Source organism: Onychomys torridus, chromosome 1, assembly GCF_903995425.1.
Source record: "Onychomys torridus chromosome 1, mOncTor1.1, whole genome shotgun sequence".
Taxonomy (NCBI): domain Eukaryota; kingdom Metazoa; phylum Chordata; class Mammalia; order Rodentia; family Cricetidae; genus Onychomys; species Onychomys torridus.
The window spans coordinates 15760735-15781862 of record NC_050443.1 but is presented as its reverse complement, the minus strand read 5'-3'; the positions used below and the strand labels follow the sequence as shown (position 1 = coordinate 15781862).

The 21128-nt window shown below is 48.3% G+C and overlaps 1 protein-coding gene across 1 annotated transcript in view; it reads right to left on the bottom strand.

Annotated features, from left to right (window-relative positions):
- Akt2 (AKT serine/threonine kinase 2) overlaps nt 1-8688 on the bottom strand; it is a 40062-nt gene extending 31374 nt beyond the window's left edge. Inside the window, exon 1 of the mRNA XM_036197943.1 lies at nt 8525-8688. The gene's annotated coding sequence lies outside the window, so the exon portion shown is untranslated. The remainder of the gene's footprint in view (nt 1-8524) is intronic.
- Between the last annotated feature and the right edge of the window lie 12440 nt (nt 8689-21128).

The window sequence follows — 21128 nt, the reverse complement described above, 5'->3', positions numbered from 1 at the left end:
AAGCAGCTATGTGCTGCAGGGCAGCTCCCTAGAGTCCTGGCATGTAACACCTGGAGCCTGACGAAGGAGAAGAGTGGGCAGGGTTCTCTGGCTGAGAGGGCATCCATGTCCATCCTACCCTGCAAATACGCAGGCTAGGTGGCAGGCCTCAGTGACCACCAGAATCCTGCTGCACCCCTTCCAGGGGGCTGCACATCTGGACATCTGTTCCCTTGTCTGGAAAATAGGATTAAGCACCGACAGGACTTACGTTATGTGCTTACGTTAACTCAAAAGACAATTTTTTTAGGCAGGGTATGGTAGCAGTCAGGAGATCAAAGCAGGTGCATCTTTGTGGGTTCAAGACCAGCCTGGTCTACTCAAGGAGATTCAGGCTAGCCAGCACAGTGAGCCCCTATCTTGAGAGAGACAAAGACACAAAGACAAACAGAAGATAATTTTTTCACACCCCTGTATTGCTCGGCAATCCACTGAGGTATGCTCAGGGTACAGCCAAGGATATGACAAGCCTGGGGAAAATGGTAGCCTTCACACAAAGGCAAACTCTGAGATCCAAGACCATCCAGGACCCTAGCTAGTAAAGGCCAGGGAAGTAGCTTATTTAACATAGTAACTAGGGTTGGGATGAAATCATAAAGACGATCCACAGCATGCCTATATTAGGGTTTGGTTTTGGTTGTTGTTATTGTTGTTGTTGTTTTGTTTTGTTTTTCGAGACAGGGTTGACTGTTCAGGAACTCGCTCTATAGATCAGGCTAACCTCAAACTCACAGAGATCCACCTATCTCTGACTCCTCAGCGCTGGGATTAAAAGGTATGTACCACTACCACCTGGCTAAGTTTCTGAAAATAAAATACAATCTAAATGAAAATGCACAGGTAAAGAACAGAGACTACCCCAGGCCCCACTAACTCCAAGGCCTCTGGATATCAGCTTGAAAAGCCAGGCCCTCAGAGAGCCCATCTATAAAGCAGACCATAGTTGGCTCTGTGCCCTTGTCTACCCATCTCCCAGGCCACTACCCCGACCCAGCCTCTCCTTACATAGACACCCTACCTGCTTCCTGGCCTTCCTCTGAGGGGATGAAACCCTAACTCCTCACTCCCAAGTTCCTGCCATCTGTCCTTGAGTACTCCCTCAGCTCCAGGCAACTCAGTTGGGCTTAACCTCAACCTTGCCCAGCCCACCCTTCCAGCTTCCCATTACAGCCTGCCTGCTCTCTCCTCAGGAGCTTCCAAGGCCCAAGCACACCTGTTCCCTTCCTAGGCCACTCACATGGGCAAACAGGCTTTCCTTGCCCCTATGCTTAGACTGGGTACTATCCCAGGCAACCAGAACCATACATGGCATAGAAAGGACTCAATAAAAATTTACTGACAGAGGGGGTTAGGGATTTAGCTCAGTGGTAGAGTGCTTGCCTAGCAAGTGCAAGGCCCTGGGTTCAATCCTCAGCTCCAAAAAAAAGAAAAAGAAAAGAAAAAATTTGCTGACAGGGCTGGAGAGATGGCTCAGAGGTTAAGAGCTCTGACTGCTCTTCCAGAGGTCCTGAGTTCAATTCCCAGCACCCACATGGTGGCTCACAACCATCCGTAATGATCTGGTGCCCTCTTCTGGCCTGCAGTCATATATGCTGTATACATAATAAATAAATAAATCTTTAAAAAAATTTTTACTGACAGAGTGGAATATAAAAATGACCCAACCAGGCATCATGGTGCACATCTTTTATCCCAGCACTCAGAAGGCAAAAGCAGGTGGACCTCTGTGAGTAAGAGCCTGGTCTACAGAGTTCCAGGCTTGCCAGGGCTACATAACGAGATCCTGTCTCAAACAAATAAATAAAAGGAAAAGACAAACAAATTGGCCTGTTTTTTTATTGTTTCTGCCAGGTACGATGGTATACACCTGTAACAACAAAATTCAGAAGACACAAAGGGACAGGTCCACCAACAATAGCACAAGATCAGCCAGGGCTATACAGAGAACTCTTGCCTCAGAACAAAACAAAAGACTCACAGAACCAAGCATGATGGTATATGCCTGTAATCTCAGCATTTGAGAGACCGAGGCGAGAGGATGATGATGATTTTCAGGCCAGCCTGAGCTACACAGCAAGATCCTGTCTCCAAAGAGGGCTGAGAAGCTGGTCAGAGTGTGAAGGCACTGTCTCTGTAAGCACAGGAGCCAGAGTCTGAATCCCCAGCCACCACAGAAAAGCCAGGCAGAGGGGCTGGAGAGATGGCTCAGCAGTTAAGAGCATGAGCTGCTCTTGCAAAGGACCCAGGTTTGGCTCCCAGCAGCCACACAGCAGCTCACAACCATCTGTGACTCTAGTTCCAAGGCATCTGACCCTTTTTCTGGACTCCAAGGCACACATATGGTACGGAGACATATATGCAGGCAAAACACTCATATACATAAAACTCTAAGCTCAACAACATGAGCACTGGAGACATGAGGACCCCTAGAGCTCACTAACCAGCCAGCCTAGATGAAACAGCAAGCTCAGGTTCAATCAGAGATCTTGTCTGAGGCAGTAAAGCAGCAAATTATACAAGACCTGACATGGGCACGCTCACCCATAAACTCAAGTGAATGTACCACACACAATCAAAATAAGCAAAAGATGTTATGTATCACTGTGTGCCTCAGTGTCTCCTCTACTAACTGGAGGCTAGAGCCCTTCCCGTGCCCCAGGATGCCATGTATGGGTACAGTGCTAATGCACAGCGTGCACACAGGTACTTAGTGTGAGTCGGCATCATAGCTCATCAGGCCCTGTGCTCCCAAAACTCCCAAAACTCTGAACCTATTCTCCCAGGTCATAAGCATAGGCTGCACACCCAGATCTTCTCTCAGGTGCCATGAACCACGGCAGCAACAGCTCAATCAATCAAGCACCTCCTCAACAGGTGGGTACTCTCTTACACAGTAGCTTCCTGAAGCCACCTATGACCCGCAGGAACATTTCCACATCTAACTGAACAAACTGCACCTCAGAGAATAAAACCAGGTGCACCCTCACAATACTAAAAGCAGAGCTCTCCATCAGCCATCCAAGGTCCAATCAGCAGCAGAGAGTGAGGAGTCCAAGGGCAGGTCTGGGAAGAGAACAGCGGTGGCGGCAGCCCCACGCATTCAGGAAGGCCATGGAGGAGGCAAGTGGAGAAAAGCTTGGATTTCGGACCTCACCCTCAGAAAAACATCTGTAGATGAACTTGCCGAAGGGACCTCTGACATGGAGTCTCTCCTTGCACAGCCCACCCAGAGCACAGGCCTGCTGTGGATGCTGAGCTGGCAGTGGGTCCTGCCCCAAAGGACCAGGCTGAGATCTCACCCTGCGGTCCTCCCTCCCTCTTGGTCCTGTTCCTAGACTGTCTCCCCCAGCTGGGCCTCTCGCTGCTTGGCTGGCTGTCCAGAGAGTCTGCCACGGAACCACCCTACCATGCGGCCTGGAGGTGGTGGAGGGCCTTCTGCAGAGCTCCGGGAAGCTAGTGAGGCCCACAGAAGGGTGCTTGAGGGTTCCCCAAAGGCCTGACTGAGATCGACCACAGAAGACGCCTCTTCCCATCCCTAAACCCTGGGGTCTGTGTAGACCCCCAAGAGGTTCACTCTGCTCCCTCCAGATCAAACCTTGGAAAACACACACCAGGGTTCCTGCCTACAGCCTCAAGCCTTAGGAATGAGGCTCATGGGCCAGACCAGAAGACATCCTCACAGGACCACTATGCACCTTTGTGCTGAGGGGACCCTGGAGCCAAACCATACAAACACAGCCTCTGATCCACTTCTACTTGAGGGCCTAACACAGCCAGAGCCAATCCCTTCTATCTTTTCACTCAGAGCCTGTCATAACTCCATTGTGACACTCTAGGCTAAAGCCAATCTTATTAGGGAAGGAAGGCCCCCTCGACCACTTAATTAAATCAAACAGTTTCATCACTCTCCTTTCCAGACCTCCATTTACCTTGCACGCCTAACGCCAGCCTTAACCTGCTAGCTGCCACACTATCAGCCGGTCCCCATTTTCACTAGAAGGTAAGGCCCAAGACCTGCTCCTTCCAACTGTGGAGGCCAGCAGGGAAGCAGTGGGCAGACTCTGGCAAGGACCCTTCCTGTCAGTGTGACAGCCACGCACACTGTTACTTCGCAACAGCAGCTGGCTAGACTAGCTGGGGATGCATAGACAAGTCAGCCATTGAGTCCCCACCTCAGTCCCTGAATGTAACAGCCGTGACCCTGGGGAACACAGTGTGAAACCACAGAAAAGGAGGCCGCCAGTGGGTCTCCACCAAAGCAGTTGTGAGGCAGTTATTCTCTCAAGGGGGAAGTGGGAGGCATGTGCAACAGTGCCCAGCCCCAGGCAGAAGCTTGAAAACCTCCAAGGCCAAAGTCACCACCCAACAGAGCAAATCCTCAGACTCCAAATTCCTTCCCAGTCTGAGGAAGCAGCACACCCCCCATCCCCTAGCCACCCGAAGCTCACCCGATCATGCAGGTCTCTCTCCCTCTGGTGCATTCCTACCCCTCTCCAAGCTCAGCCTCCCACCACACCTGGGCACTGCAGTCTCCCTGCTGCTCCCAGGCTGTCCTCTCACCCAAGTGCTTGTCCTGCCTTACCTAGCTTAGAGCCCTTCCCCGCCACTACTGAAGAAGCTCCCGATGAAGCGCATCGGCTCACCCGAACCCACTCCCCAGCAGCTACCCCACTGGTTGCTTACCACCTTATTGGTCTCCTTCAGCTCCACAAAGGACTTTTGTTTTGTAGACAGGATCTTTCAAAAGTAACCCTGGCTAGCCTGGAACATACTATATAGACCAGGCTGTCCTGGAACCCACAGAGATCACCAGCATCTGCCTCCTGTGCGGCACCACATTGGACAGAATAGGGACTTTGTCAGTACCCCAGTATCTCCACCTATGCAACACCCTGCCCACTCCCGCCCTCCCACCACGCCATGGCTGTGGTAGACATTCAATAAAAGCACACCAAGGTAAGCACCCAACTTGGAACTCTGGGAAGGATCCAGAATCTGCACCACAGAAGGCTGTAACTACATGAGCAGAGGCAGGGGGCTACACTTCTTAGCATACTTGACTCTGCCACCATGTCCCTGAATCTGGGAGCGAGGCCTTGCCTTCCTGATGCCATCTGACAAGCTTCTACAGACTGGCTGGGGCCCTCAGAGTCCTAGCAGCAGTAACATGAATAGTTTGTTAGACCACACTGAGCACACGCCTGTCTATCACTTGTAACTACACAGAGGAGGCTACAGGATCTAGGCTTCCCTGCTGCCATCTGAGGAGGGCACTATCCTCCTGGATCACAAGGCATCGAGGAAGCTGAAGCATCCGTTCAAAGCTACACAGCCAGCACCTGTGCTTAGAACTGCACAACAGCCTTTTTGAAAATGGGATTTATTGTTGTGCGTACATGTGCATAATTGGGAGTGCATACTGTGACATGCATGTGGAGCACAGATGACAACTCTGTGGAGTTGGTCTCATCTTCGACCTTTATTTGGGTTCTGAGGATTGAACTCAGGTTGCAAGGCCTGCACAGCACAAGTGCCTTTACTCACTGAGCCATCTTGCCAGCCCCACACAATTCTTTACAGAAGCTGGGAACCAGGACATTGAATGTCTGGGCGAAGACTGGAGAGATCTGGGTCCCTAGACACCTGACGGAATCAAAAGTGAGGGATGAACAGGGCAGGCGCCTCAGTCCCGTGACAGGTTCTGAATGTCCACAGAGACACCATGGCTGGCACCATGGTAGCAGTTGTCTATCAATTAACTCACTGACTCCTCACAGCAGCTAGAGTGGGTGCTTTTTGAAACCCACTGCATGAAGGTGAACACTGTGGCCCCAATCACACAGCCAGAAGAGATCACCCTCCTCCTACCTCTAGCATGGGTCCATAGGAGCTGCCACCATGTCCCCCAGCTCTCCTGCTAGCTCCTACTGTCCCCAGCATACATATGCCCAGGGCTAAAGGACGTCTAACTCAGCTGTCTCCAGGTGTCTCCAGGACGACCAGAAATGCTGAAACTGCGGACGGCAAGAACATTTAAAGTACCCCAGCTTGGGGAGAAAGCAGGTTCCCAAGAAGAGTCAAGAGGGCAGAGAGCCACTACAGTCTGGGACCTCTTTCCTGAGCAAATACAATATGGTCCCAGAGCCCAAGTACTCTGTGTCTAAATCCCAGCCTGGCCTTCAAGGGGTCTGATAAGACCTGGAAGCAGGCACCTCCTCCTTCAGAAAGAAAGAAAAGGAAAGAAACAAATGCCACATAAAGCCACAGGCCCAAGGCTAGACACAGAGTATGTAGTCACAAGCAAAAGCCATCATGGCTCAGTGCCTCAGCTGCCTTCCCTGTGACCTAGGCGTAACATTCCCTGTGACCTACCTCACTCTTGGGTCTCTATAAAGTAGACACAACTGTCAGTATGTTTTGAGACCTCAATGAAGCCAAGTGCAAAAAGCTTAGTATGCTTTTCACATGCTATTCACTATCACTGTAAATGGTGGGTCCCTGTGATTCGGTTTCCTCAATTAAAAAGGAGAGCATGATAACAGGGTCTGCTATTCTAGAACACAAGGCATCCTACACAGTGTGTGGCACACTGCCTGCACTGAGTGACGGTCAGCCATCAATTTCACAGTCATTACGTTTATTGCTCCTGTTAACTCTGCCAGGCAAAGCTTTGAAAGCTACCAGGAGAGGATCGGATAAGCACATCTCTAGTGGAGAAAAACCCTAGAGAGTACCCACTGCCTCAAACCACACCTAGACATTCTCTCTGGGAACCATGACACATGAAAGCCAGTTAATATAGACACCAATGCTCTAGAGCAATGGCTATGGTCTGTTCCCTTGATCGTATCACCAGCCTGGTCAGCTAAGTCAATCAGGGACTGCAGCCAGTCCTCCAGGAAATCTAGACCTGGGGCAAAGGTCATCGGGCAAGCCAAGGTCACAGGCTAGCCTAAGGAGCAGGGACACTGACCACACACTTCTGGGGTTCCCTGCTTAGGAACCACAATGATTAAGTAGATCTGTGAGGAACATAACAATCCCAAGCAACATAAAGTAGCCTTCCTCCCTAAGCAAGACTAAGCTGGATGAAGGGTGCCCCTCGAAGTCCCCTTGGCCTCTACAGAAAGGAACAGCTGAGAAAACAGCACTCAGCCTCACCACGACCAACTGTTATCACTCAACTAGTTGGAGAGTAAACAGGACCTGAGGTTGAGCGGGTAATAAGGAGGCATGAGCAGCCACGTGGCCAGGGATGGAGAAACTTTGTGGTCTGGACTGGTATAGGGCCCTTCATATCCATGCCTACAACAGCAACCAGTACCTGAACTCTGAACGGCTTCTCTGGGAAGCGAAGAGTAGACAAGCTGGAAATCAACCTAATCTGAACTCTATATTCTTCCAGCAGAGGCTGGTCACCAGGCCCCAAAAGGTCCCCAAATGAGGGAAATAGGGTCCCCAAATTCTGAGAAACAAGCCATCCCAGTCGCCTTGCTCTGGAGAAGAGCTGTCCCTCAAAACACACCTTCCTCTCAAAAGGTGACAAGCAGGTCCAGAGGCACAGCTCCTTAAATCCAAGCCCGACAGCCCCTCCCTTTCCTAATAGGGAGCCAGACTGGAGATCAAAAAACTTCAGTGACTTCTAAGACAGATCTCCACCCCCGGAAGGAAAGAACTTGCCAAAGGATGTCCCACACACCTTAAAGAGAAATAACCTGGGAGGGGTTCTGGCGTGGAGAGGGGGCAAACCCGTGATAAAGAGCACCCCAGTAACGATCTCGTTCTCCCAAAGTCATTAAGAAGTTCAATAAAGGGTGAGCTGAGTGTAAACGCCCACCCCCTGCACATTACAGGAAGCAGAAATCACTCCTCGCCCACTCGGCATCACACCCCCAAAAGTACGCTCCCTAACACTCATCCAGGCCCCCCGGCACACTGTGCCTCAAATATGATAAACATCGCAGCCCTCCTCCCAACCCTGCTCTCCTCCTGATACTAAGGACGGCTCTCTCGTGCCTACGTGGTACTACTCTGACGGCCCCATCGCGGCCACCCCTGGTTCAGACTCCTCTCCAGAAGCTCCCATCCCTCTAAGTTCACTATAGGAACGGTTCCCAAAGCACCCAAGCGGCACAGCCCTCTACACTTGACACGGTGAGCTGCCTCGAAGCTGGACGGCTAGCACAGCACAGCAGGAGCTGTCTCCGCGGCCGCCCCCAGGGCAGCCCCCAGCGCCTGCACACTGAGCGAGCTCCCCCGCGCCACGGCAGTGGTATGGACCGCCGCCCCCACCCCCGTCCCTCCGGGCTGATCCCTGAGCCCCGGAGCAGCCGCCCCCACTCAGTTCCGGAAGGGGGGGAACCTCCAGGTCCGTGGTCCCCGCCCGGCGGGCCCCGGTGGTACGGCCCAGTGCGGCCCCGCGGGGGGCCGGGACGCGACCATCGCCGAGGGGAGGGCACTTGGGGACACGCGCTGGCGCACTCACCTGTCACCGGCGGCCGCCCAGCCTCTCCGGCGGGGCTCTATCCCCGCCCATCGCCACGCTGCGCTCGCTCCCGCTCCTAATATTAACTGGCGGCAGCTACGGCGGCAGCGGCGGCGGCAGAGACGCCTTCTCAGAGTCAGGCCCAACGGCTCGCGCGGCACGGCCCCCCCCCCCCCCCCCCCCAGCCCCTGCTCACCGCCCCCTCCCACTGGCCGGAAATACCGCCTTTTCCAGCCACAAACAGGAACTGACGTACGAAGACCAAGGGAATGGCCTCAGAAAACATCAGACCGCAAGCGCAGAGACAAGAAGGAGGCGGGCTCACAGCAGCGCGCATGCGTACATCTTAAACTACACCCGTCGTGGGGGTTTTTTTTGAGCCTCGTTCTGGCGGTGTTACGCATGCGCAGCAGTATGCCAACGTTGGCTTTCCCCGAAGGCCCAAAGTGATTATTTCCCGGCAGTCCAAGGGCCTTATTTACATACGCTTTGATCTCGTTTTACTCTTGAGTTCCTAGTTCCTAGATCAGCGGTTCTCAACCTGTGGGTCACGATGAACCTGTCACAGGACTCACCTAAGACCATCAGAAAACACAGCTATTTACACTATGAGTCTACGATTCGTAACAGTAGCAAAGTTACAGTTACAAAGTAACAACGAAAATAGTTTCATGGTTGGGGGTCACCACACCATAAGGAACCGTATTAAAGGAGTCGTAACATTAGGGAAGCTGTCCTAGACTTATATATTTTATTTGGCTTTTTTGGACACAGGATTTCTCTGAGTAACCTCGACTGTCCAAGAACTACCTGGACACCGGTTAGCCTCCAACTCACCGGGTTCTACCTGCCTGGGCTTAAAGGCCACCAACAGGGTTGGAGATTTAGCTCAGTGGTAGAGCGCCTGCCCAAGCAGCACAAGGCCCTGGGTTCGATCCTCAGCTCAAAAAAGAAAAAAAAAAAAGCACACCACCTATATTCCCTAAGTTGTCTGTTTTTGGTGTGGTGTTTTGGTTTTATCTTGTTTAATTTGATTATCGTATACAGTGTATTCTGGCCTGCAGGCCAGAAGGGGTGCCAGATCTCATTACAGATGGTTGCGAGCCTCATGTGGTTCTGGGAAAGGAAATCAGAAAACCTCTGCGCAGACACAGCCTTCTGAGCCATCTCTCCAGCCCCCTAGTCTTTCTTAAAGAGGAATAGAACTGGGCTGAGTAGTGGTGGTACACTCCTTTAATCCTCTAATCCCAGCACTCGGGAGGCAGAGGCAGGCAGATCTCTGTGAGTTCAAGACCAACCTGATCTACAGAGCCAGTTCCAGCCAAGTCAGGGCTACATAATGTGACCCTGTCATCAGTTAAGGGCTCTTGTTGCTCTTGTAGAGGACCCTGCTTCTGTTTCCAGCACCCACATGCCAGTTTACACTTTTCTGGTCTTTGTGGGCACCAGAAATACATGTGGTACACACAGACAAAATACTCATATACATGACTAAAGCTAATAAAAAAAGACTCTGGAATATATATTTTTTTCAAGACAGGGTTTCTCTGTGTAGTCCTGGCTGTCCTGGAACTCACTCCATAGACCAGGCTGGCCTGGAACCACAGAGATCTGCCTCTGTCTCCTGAGTGCTGAGTGACAGGATTAAAGGAGTGTGCCACCACCACCACCAGATTATTTTAAACAAATAAAATAGTTCTTCCATTAAGAGGCCTGAGGTGACCTGTGAAAAGGGTTCACTACTCTCTTGATCCAGACAACCCTACAAAATCATGCAAATCAAGAGGTTCAAATCTTCATGTTCACTTTAAGAACACCCTTGTGCTAGAGAGATGGATCAGAGGTTAAGAGCACTGGCTACTTACTCTTCAAGAGATTCTGAGTTCAACCCCCAGCAACCACATGGTGGTTCACTACCATCTATAATGAGATCTGGTGCCTTCTTCTGGCCTGCAGGCAGAACTCTGTATATACATAATCTTAAAAAAAAAAAAAAATGAAACTGCCCAGACCATCAGGATATGCATAGCCAAAAATAGCCAAAAAAGGTCCAAGTGTCTAAACCATGTCATTTAAAGAAGCAATATATTTGGTGATACATTTTGGTAGTGTCATTATGTGCACTCAGGCCAAACAGTGAGGCTTGACACAGACAGCCAAAGGAGTACCGAATTTCTGCTGCACATGCTCACAAATGCAGACTGCTGGACCTAAGGGTTTACATGTAGATTGTCTAGTCATTGAACACATCCAGTGAACAAAATCCCTAAGATGTGCCCACAACTTTACAGAGCTCATGGTCGGACTGGCCAGTGTGTGAGCTCCCCTTGCCACAGTGAGTTGATGCTCACTGAAAAGGAACAAATCGTTCCGAAGCCAGAAGAGGTTGCACAAGAGAAAAAGATATCCAGAAGAAACGGGGGGGGGGGGGGGGGGGGGACAAAATCTTACATCACAGGAATAATTTCAGCATAAAATAAGTGCATACAAAAATAAAAAGTAAAATAAAAGTTATAGATAGCTAAAAATAAAAGAGAATGATTTTTTAAAAAAATTCAACAGGATCTCACTATGCAGCTTTGGCTGCAACTCACTTACATAAACCAGACTGATCATGAACTCAAGAGATCTGCCTACCTCTATCTCACAAGTGCTGAGATTAAAGGTGTGCACTACCATGCCCCACCTGGCCTCTAACTTTTGATGGTCCTCAGAATATCAAGTTCTGTACTACTACACCCAGTTTAAAAACAAAACAAAAAACAAACAAACAAACAAAACCCCCCAAACCTATATAATGAGTTTCAGGACAGCCAGCACTAAATAGCGAATCAATCAATCTCTCTCAATCTCTCTCAATCTCTCTCTCTCTCTCTCTCTCTCTCTCTCTCACACACACACACACACACACACACACACACACACACACACCTCTCTACATATATTTCACGTTGAAAACCTGTTGTAAACCCCCTAAAAGGAATTACCCAATAAGATGTATGTTACATTTAAGCTCTTGCCACAAGATGGCACCATACAAGCTGCTCATCCCTACTGCAAACTGGCCAGCTTACAACTTTTTCTATGAAAATTTGAAGAACATTTGTGGTATTATTCTGAACACTTGCTATATAAAAGAAAGCCCTTATATGACATCTAAATGACGTATGTGAAATGAGCATGGCAGCCTGTCTCAAATACCTACATACTTTTTCCCTCCCTCCCTCTCTCCCTCCCCCTGTCTTTCTCTGTCTGTCTCTCTGGTCTAGCTTGGTAGACAAAGTGGGTGCTTGCCTGGCATGCACAAGGACCCAGGTTCTATCTCCAGTACCACATAAACTGGGCTTGGTGGCCAAACTCATAATCTAAGCACTTAAGAAGAAAAGGCAAGAGGATCAAAAGCTGAAGACCACCCTGGGCTACATGACACCTGTCTTAGATAAAACCAAAACACTTTTTAAAGTCATCAAAGAAACTCAGAAACCTGCCACAGGTAAGAGGAGTAGAAACAGAGAGGTCAACTAACTTGAAGGTCTGGCAGCTTTATGTCCAATTTGACAACACAAATGTAACATGGCACTGACTGGAACCAAGCCAGCTGTGTGGTGACACATCCAGAATCCCAGAATTTGGAAAGCAGAGCGAAAGGGTAGGAGTTCAAGGTCAATTTGAATTCGTCCAGCAAGTTCTGAGGCCTACCTGCCCTACCTGAGACTCTACTGAAGAAGAGAAAGATGAAGAAGATGGTATCAACCAAGAATAAGCCACTGGAAGACTCTGGGCTCTTGAGACTTGGTTCACTGACATATTGTAACACTTAGTACATTCTGCCTGTTTAAGATGTTAGCAAAAAGGAACTTGGGTGTGGGAAAACAAGAAAACTCCGTACTATTCTGACAACTTTTTGGAAACTCTAACTATTCAGCTGAATATGGTGCCACAAAGCTGTAATCCTAGCACTGGGTGAGACACAGACAAGATCAGTCCAAGACCAGCCTGTGTTCTACATGATAAGAACCCATTTCAAAAATACCAAAACAATAAAACTAGGGGTTGAGGGGCATGGCTCAGGGGTTAAGAGTATTTGCTGCCCTTGCAATGACCCAGGTTTGCTTTCTAGCACCCACATGGCAGCTCACAACCATTTGTAACTTCAGCTCCAGGAGATAAGATGCGCTTATGGCCTCCATGGCCATACACACATATGACACCCACACACATACATGTAATAAATAATAAATCTTTAAAAATCAAAAACTCAGGGCTGGAGAAACGGCTCAGCAGTTAAGAGCACTGGCTGCTCTTCCAGAGGTCCTGAGTTCAATTCCCAGGAACCACATGGTGACTCACAACCATCTGTAATGAGATCTGGTGCCCTCTTCTGGAGTGCAGGGATACATGCAGATAGAACACTGAATACATAAATAAATAAATCTTTTAAAATAAATTAAATTAAAAATGTAAATAAGTGTGCTAGTGTATACCCTTAATCCCAGCACTCAGAAGGTAGAGGAGGGTGGACATCTGGCTAAATAATTAAAATTTAAACCAACAAAAAAGAGCAAAGCCAGATGGTGGTGGAGCATGCCTTTAATACCAGCACTCCAGAGGCAGAGGCAGGTGGGTCTCTGAGTTCCAGAACATCCAAAGCTACACTGAGAGACTTGTAGGGTATTTGTGCACTGTGTGAAGGTGTATTGCTGTGATAGCTGAATGGTCAATAGCTAGGCAAGAGGTATAGGCAGGATTTCTGGGGAAAGGAAGGAATCCAGGCACGTGGGAGATGCTAGAAGAAATAGGAGGTACTAAGATGGAAGAAGGGGTAATGCCACATGATAGAACAAATTAATATAAGTGAGTTTGATTAAGTTATAAGAGTTAGTTAGAAACAAGCCTAAGCTATAGGCCACACTTTCATAATAATAAGTCTCCGTGTCATTATTTGGGAGCTAGCCGGCAGGACAGAGATTCATTACAAAGACTATCTCAAAACACCAAAGGGGAAATAAAGAAAAGAAAAAGGAAAAGACAGACAGAAAAAGAAACTACCACAGATCCTGGTTTTATTTTGCAGTGCTGCAGTGCTGGGGATTGAACCTAGTGCCTTGTGCCTGCTACACCAGCATCAGCACCCTACCACTCACACACACACACACACACATGCACGCACTCTCTAGCACTCTGTCTAGCAATTTGCACCCAAGAAAGAAAAAGTAAATGAAACTCATGTCAGGAAGTTCCTGAAACTGATCAATTCACAAGGCCCCTCCCCAGGGTTAGATAAGTAGTGAAGTCTGCTGAGAAGACAACAGCTGAGGTGCCTGAGAGGACAGAGAACTCTAGAAATGCAGATTTCAAGTGAGTCATCACCTATGCTGTGTTTTCGGTGACACAGCTGTCTTTGGGTCACCACTGGCCCATAAGAAACTGCAAAGAACTCCTTGGTTCACTAATTTAGATTTTGGTGAAATCACACTTTGGTCTGTCTCTGGGACCCTATCTGGGGTGAATCGACATTTGTTCCTGTCTCCCCAGGAAAGGTGACAACACTATTTGAATTTTGTTTTTTTTTTGTTGTTGTTGTTTTTTTTTTTAAACAAGTCTCACTCACATTATAGCCCAGACTGGTCTCAAACTCAGAGTAATCCCTCTGTGCCAGCTTCCCCAGTGCTGGCACTATAAGCATGAACTATCATACCCAGATGGGCTGATTGTTTTGAGACAAGGTCTCTTCAAGTTGCCCATGCTAAAGTTGAAAAAACAAACAAACAAACAACAACAACAACAAAAAAAAAACAGGGTTGATACTCAGTCAGGGAGAACATTTGTGAAACCTTTTACTGACAAATGTGAAAAGGTATCCCCAGGAATCTTACATGACCAGAATTTACCAGCCTTTGGTGTTCAAATTTAAATGATCCGCTGACAGTCTACCTCACGAAAGGGAGGTCCATTCCTGAGAACACTGCTGGACACTCAGCAACAGCTCCAGGTCTGACAGCAAAGACTGGAAACTACATTGATGATGCTAGACATGATGGCACCCCAGAACTCAGCAAACAGAAACAAGGAACAAGCCATGCATAGGGAAAGTCTTACATCTGAAGGAAGGTGACAGAAAGTTCAAGGTCAGCCTGAGCAACTCAGTACAAGCCTGTTTCAAAATAGACTCCTGCGAATCCACACCCACTCTTGGGCATACACCATCATCTTCCCAAATCCTGTTGCTTTGTCTTAATGAACATGCTGGTCTTTTAAACCCTTCTGTGTTTTATTTTTGGTGATTTTAGCCTCACTCTGTGTAGGGCAGTCTAGCTCTAAACTCAGGTGATCCTCCTGCAGGTGTGCATTGAACTGGCTTAAAAGCCTTTCTTTTGCATGCATATGGAAGGGTGAATGTGCAAGTGTGAAAGTACGTGAAGGCCAGAGGTCAGTGTCAGGCGTTTCTCAGGAACCATCCAAGTTGGTTTATTTGTGCATGAGTGGTATGTATGTGTGTGTGTACTTGCTTCTTATGTGGCTGCTGGGGCTTGAACTCAGGTCCTCCTGCTTAGCTGCAAGTATGTCTCCAACTGAGCTATCTCTCTTTCTTCTTTCTTTTTTCTTAGAGTGAAAAGCAGAAAAAGGGCCGGGCGGTGGTAGTGCACGCCTTTAATCCCAGCACTCGGGAGACAGAGGCAGGCGGATCTTTGTGTGTTCGAGGCCAGCCTGGTCTACCAAGTGAGTTCCAGGAAAGGCGCAAAGCTACACAGAGAAACCCTGTCTCAAAATACAAACAAAAAAAAAAAAAAAAAGAAAGAAAGAAAAAAGAAAAAAAGAGAAAAGCAGAAAAAGGAGATTTATTCAAGATGGTTACATTGAAAAAGGAATGAATGAAGTAGTGGCCGGGTGGTGGTGGCGCACACCTTTAATCCCAGCACTATGGAGGCAGAGGCAGGCGGATCTCTGTGAGTTCAAGACCAGCCTGGTCTACACAGTGAGTTCCAGAACAGCCAGGGCTGTTACATAAAGAAACCCTGTCTTGAACCCCCCACACCAAAAAAGAAAGAATAAAGGAACGAAGTGATGAAGTGTTACCCACCTACACCCCAAGTCCATCTTCCAGATTCTGAAATGAGGGTAAAGTTTAAAGAGAAGGCAAGAGTTATGTATAACCATTTGGCCAAGATGTGCTCCTGCACCCCTCTAGCCCACAATTGTCTGAACTGGTGCTGAAATGTGGTCTGATAAGCTGCAAAGCTCTTTCAGGAGACCAGGCACACACTTGTCTCAAATCCAACACTGCTTACCAAAGGAAAAAAAAAAATAACAATACCAGGCATAATGCTCTGTAATTGCAGCATTCATGAGGTAGAGGCCTGCTACAGCTACATAGTGAGTTAAGGCCAGGGTAGGCTGTTCAAGACTGTAGGGAAGGAGGGAGGGAGGGAGGGAGGGAGGGAGGATAGACAGACTAAACAAAAGTAAGAGGGCTGGGGAGCAGTAGCAGCAGGGCTCCAGGCAGTCAGGGGTCAGGGCTCTAGGCTGGACATTAGAAAGGGGATTTACAGGAAGGGCTGGAGTCTGAGACTAGCACCTGGGAAGCTGCTGTGGGAGTTTGAGCCTAAAGAGCACCCCAGCTCCAGGTGCTGGGCCTGGCTTGGGAGGCCCCAACTGGCAGAAGGAGGAAGAAGCCAGACTAGCCGGGGTTAGCCTGGGGATGGACTGAGCTCCGAAAGCAGTCAAAGCTTCAATCAGGATGAAGTGGACAAACAGGTCACTCTGTGTCCTTCCTGACACTGCTGGCTCAGTGACCGTCAGCTGCGTGACTGGTACAGCAGCAGAGGAGCTGGGCTCTCACAGCCATGGCCCTGCTTCAGTCGACAGTGTTACCGTACTCTGCCAAATTGTACACCATGCTAAAGGATTTGCACATACAGTTTTTGAGGACTTCCCTGGCTTGAGCTGAGATCCTGTTTAGAAGAAGGCAAACCAAAGTGATCCCCAGCCAAACCAATAGACCAGCATTTCCTATGAGCTGGGACCACAAACCCCAATGGTTCCTCATCTCTGTGCCACAATGGCTTTAGTAGCAAGTCTCCGAGCTGCTCCTGCGGAGGCCAGGTTATCATGATATCATGGTACGCCTTGACTGAAGAGCCTATACTGGCCTAGCATGTAAGAAGCCCTGGGCTCAAACCCCAGTATTACAGGGAAAAAAAATCTTTTTTCTTTAAGAATTAAGCCAGGCACAGTATATTATATTAATATACTATAATCCCAGAATCTGGGAACAGCAGTTCAAAGCTAGCCTCGGCCACTGTGATGGCTCTTCTTGGTTGTGAACTTGATTACATCTGGAATTAACTAAAAACCAAGAAGCTGGTATGCCTGTGAGGGATTTTTTTTTTTTTTTTCCAGAGCTGAGGACCGAACCCAGGGCCTTGTGTTTGCTAGGCAAGCGCTCTACCACTGAGCTAAATCCCCAACCCTTTGTTTTGTTTTTTGAGACAAAGTTTCTCTGGGTAGCTCTTTTCTAGAACTCACTGTGTAGACTAGGCTGGCCTCGAACTCACAGAAATCCCCCTGCTTCTGCCTCCAGAGTGTTGGGATTAAAGGTGTGCCACCACTGCCTGGTTAGGGTTTTTTGTTTTTCTTAATTAAATAATTTGTGGTGGCATGCCTTTAATCCAGGACAGCCAAGGCTACAAAGAAACCGGGGGGGGGGGGGGGGGGGGGTGGATATTATTTGAAGCAGGAAGACCTTTTTTTTTTTTTTGAGCTGAGGATCGAACCCAGGGCCTTGTGCTTGCTAGGTAAGTGGGGAAGACCAATTTTTAATCCAGATCTTTTGAGGTAGGAAGATCTACCTTTAATCTGGGCCATGCCTTCTGCTGGCAGCCTATATAAGGACATGGAGGAAGAAGCTTGCTCTCTGCCTGCCTTCTCTCCCTCTCTTGGCAAGCCCAGTCCTCCACTGGCATTAGAGCCAACTTCTTTTGGGATTCTGGTGTATACCGAGGACCAGCTGAGACATCCAGCTGTGTGAACTGAACAACTACTGGATTCTTTGACCTTCTGTTCACAGGCAGCCATTGTTGGAGTCCCTGAATCACAGCCTGTAAGCCTTTCTAATAAAACACACACACACACACACACACACACACACACACACACACACACACACACACATTCCTGAATCCTGACAGTGACTCTGAGACCAACTGGCTTCAGGAAACCCTGCCTTAAAAATAGAAAGTGAGGAGTGGGGCCAGGCTGTGGTGCACACCTTCAATCCCAGCTTTCCAGAGGCAGAGGCAGGTGGATCTCTGTGAGTTCGAGGCCAGCCTTACAGAGTGAGTTCCAGGACAGACAGCACGCTACACAGAGAAACTCTGTCTCACAAAAAATAAAAGGAAAGGAAAGGAAAGAGAAAGAAAAGAAAAAAGAAAGAAAACCAGAAAAAGGGACTAGAGAGATGGCTCAGTGGGTAAGAATATATTTTGCAGAGGACCCAGCACCCACATCTGGCGGCTCACAACTGCCTGTAACTGTAGCTCCAAGGGACCTGACACCCTCTTCTGGCCTCTACATACAGTACATTCATGTGCATTCATGTGCAATTGCACACATAAACATACACATATATACCTAATTAAATAAAACCTTTAAAAGAAGGGCTGGTGGAGATGACTCAGAGGGTAAAGGGACTAGCCACCGAAGCTGACCAGCTAAGTTTGAGGCCTAGGACCCATACATTGGGGGAAAACTGATTCTAGCACATCACACAAGTTGTCCTTTACTTGATACCCCTCACCAGAGAGGTGGTGGTAGGATAACAAAAGAAAAGAAAAACCCCACAACCCCCAAATCAAAAGCATTTCATGAGAGGTGGTGGCTCTCAGCCTGCCTTAGGAGGTGGGGGAAGAGGGTGGCTTTGGTTTCAAGGCCAGCTCCAGCTACCCAGGACAGCCCGAGCAAAACGAACCAGAGTACAGAGTCTGCGTGCGTGACACACCCCAACCTCAATGCCACTACAGCAAACAAGTTCGAGATGGAGAAGCAGTTAGGATGGAGAGTGGAACGAGACATGCACAGAAGGCTGAGGGTGATAAGAGAAGCAGGTCATTGCCTGGAGGGCCCAGGAGATGGTTTTGTTGTTTCTTTTCTAATTCTTCTTTTTTATTTTCTTTTGGGAAGTTACAAGGGTGGAGGGTGGGTATGGAAGAAGTAGGAAATGAGTGGGATGGAGCTGCATGATGTGAAACTCCCAAAGATTCAATAAAAAATATGTTTAAAAAACAAGACAAAGTATGTGGTAGAAAATTTAAATAAAAAGTGGTTTAAAAAGGAAATAAATGCTTTAAGAGACATCTAGTACACTTGCTAGCATTGTTGGCGTGTGTGAGACATAGATTTGATCCCCAGCGTTAGAAGAAAAACATTAAAGTCCCCTCTGGAGCCCATATTTGGTCCAGGCTAGATGCTGGGCAGCCCAGAGATCCAGGACAGAACCAAACATGACTTGGCTTAAAAAAAAAACGTCAATGAAATGACTCCAAATGATATTCCACTACACTAACAGACTGGTGCCTAGTCCAATAGTCATTAGAGAGGCTTCCTCCAGCAGCTGATGGGAACAGATGCAGAGATCCACTGCCAAACACTAGGCAGGGGAACCCCAAAAAAGAGGAGGAAGGACTGTAGGAGCCAGAGGGATTTAGGACACCATGAGAACATGGTCCACAGAATCAACTAAGCAGGGCTCATAGTGGGTCACAGAGATGGAAGCAACAATCACGGACCCTGTATGTATCTGAGCTGGGTCCTCTGCATATATGTTATGGTTGTGTAGCTTGGTGTTCTTGTGGGACTCCCAACAGTGGACATGGGGGTGCCTCTGACTCTTTTGCCTATGATTGGGACCCTTTTCCTCCTACTGGGTTGCCTTGTCCAGTCTTGATAAGAGGGCTTGTCTGTCTTATTGTAATTTGTTATACCATGTTTGGTTAATATCCCTGGGATGCCTGAAGGAAAATGGAGGAGTGGATCTGGGGGAAGAGAGGAGGTGGGTTGGGGGGAACAGGAAGAGTAGAATGGGAAAGGTTGGTCTGCGTGTAATGTATAAGAAATAGGTGTACACACACACACACACACACACACACACACACACACACATATATATATTTTTTTTGAGCTGAGGATCGAACCCAGGGCCTTTGCACTTGCTGAGCTAAATCCCCAACCCTCTTGTTTTTTTTTTTTCAAGCCAGGATTTCACTCTGTGGCCCTGGCTGTCCTGGAACTCGATCTGTAGACCAGGCTGGCCTTGAACTCACAGAGCTCCACCTGCCTCTGCCTCTGGAGTGCTGGGATTAAAGGTGTGTACACCATCACCTGGTAAGAGAATATGCTACAAAAAAAAAAAAAAAAAAAAAAAAAAAAAAGTTCTCTGAGTCCTCCCTCCTTTTTACATAAAAATGTGTTTGCTTGTTTATATGCGTACGAGTGTTTTGTCTGCATGAATGTCTATGCACCATTTGCATGCCTGATGTCCTCAGAAGCCAGAAAAGGGCACCAGAACCTCTGGAAATAGTTACAGAAGATTGTGAGCTACTAGCTGGGAACCTAGGTCCTCTGAAGAGCAGCCAGTGCTCTTAACCACTGAGCCATCTCTCTAGTCCCTTGTCTTCCTTTTTGTTTGTTTGTTTTTAGTTTTTAGAGATGTGATCTCACTATATATAGCTCTGGCTGTCCTGGAACTCGCTCTATAGATCAAGATGGCCTCAAACTCACAGAGATCCGCCTGCCCATCTCCCAAATGCTCGGATTAGGCATGTGCCACTATGCCTGGCTTTTCTTTTTAAATCTTTCCAGTTTTTGAGACAGGCTCTTACTGTGTATTCCAGGCTGATCTTAAACAGCCATCCTCAAGCCTCAGTCTCCCAAGCGCTGGAGTTATACACACACCTCACTACACCAGGTGCCTTAAGCAGTTTGTTCTTCCCATTCCTTCTCCAGCTCTGCCAAGAGCTCTTCCTCCTAGCCAGCAGCCATGCCTTTCTCATGGCCAGCCATCTTCCTGGCCATTGCCCACCTCAAGGCCTTTGACCATGTCTGGCCTTCTGTCAGAACGGTCTTCTGAAGTTTGAAAAATTTCCTCTTCTTCTTCTCAGTTCTCCCAATGGTGCCACATCAAGATCTTCTGACCACACAGCTGCAGTGGTCCTGGCCAACACCTCCCCTCCCCCCCTTTCCTTTGGGCAGTGCCGTCTTAGGACAGCGGAGAGGCTGTCAGTAGTTGGCTTATGCCTGTAATAGCAGCAGTCCAGAGGTAGAGGCAAGAGAACCCTGAGTTTAAGGCCAATCTGTGCTACAAAGTAACACAGTATCTCAAAAAGAAAGGAGAGAGAAGGCGGCCAACAGAATGTTCATGTAAAGCCCTGGGCCCAGTCTCCTGCATCACACAAAACCCTGAAATGGTGGCACAGGCCTACGCTGTCAGAAGTCTCAAGGTAGAGATCAGAGAATCTGAAACTCAAAGTCAGGGCAGAAGACATGGCTCAGTGGTTAAGAGCATTTGTTGCTCTTACAGAGGACTTAAGTTTGGTTCACAGAGCCCACA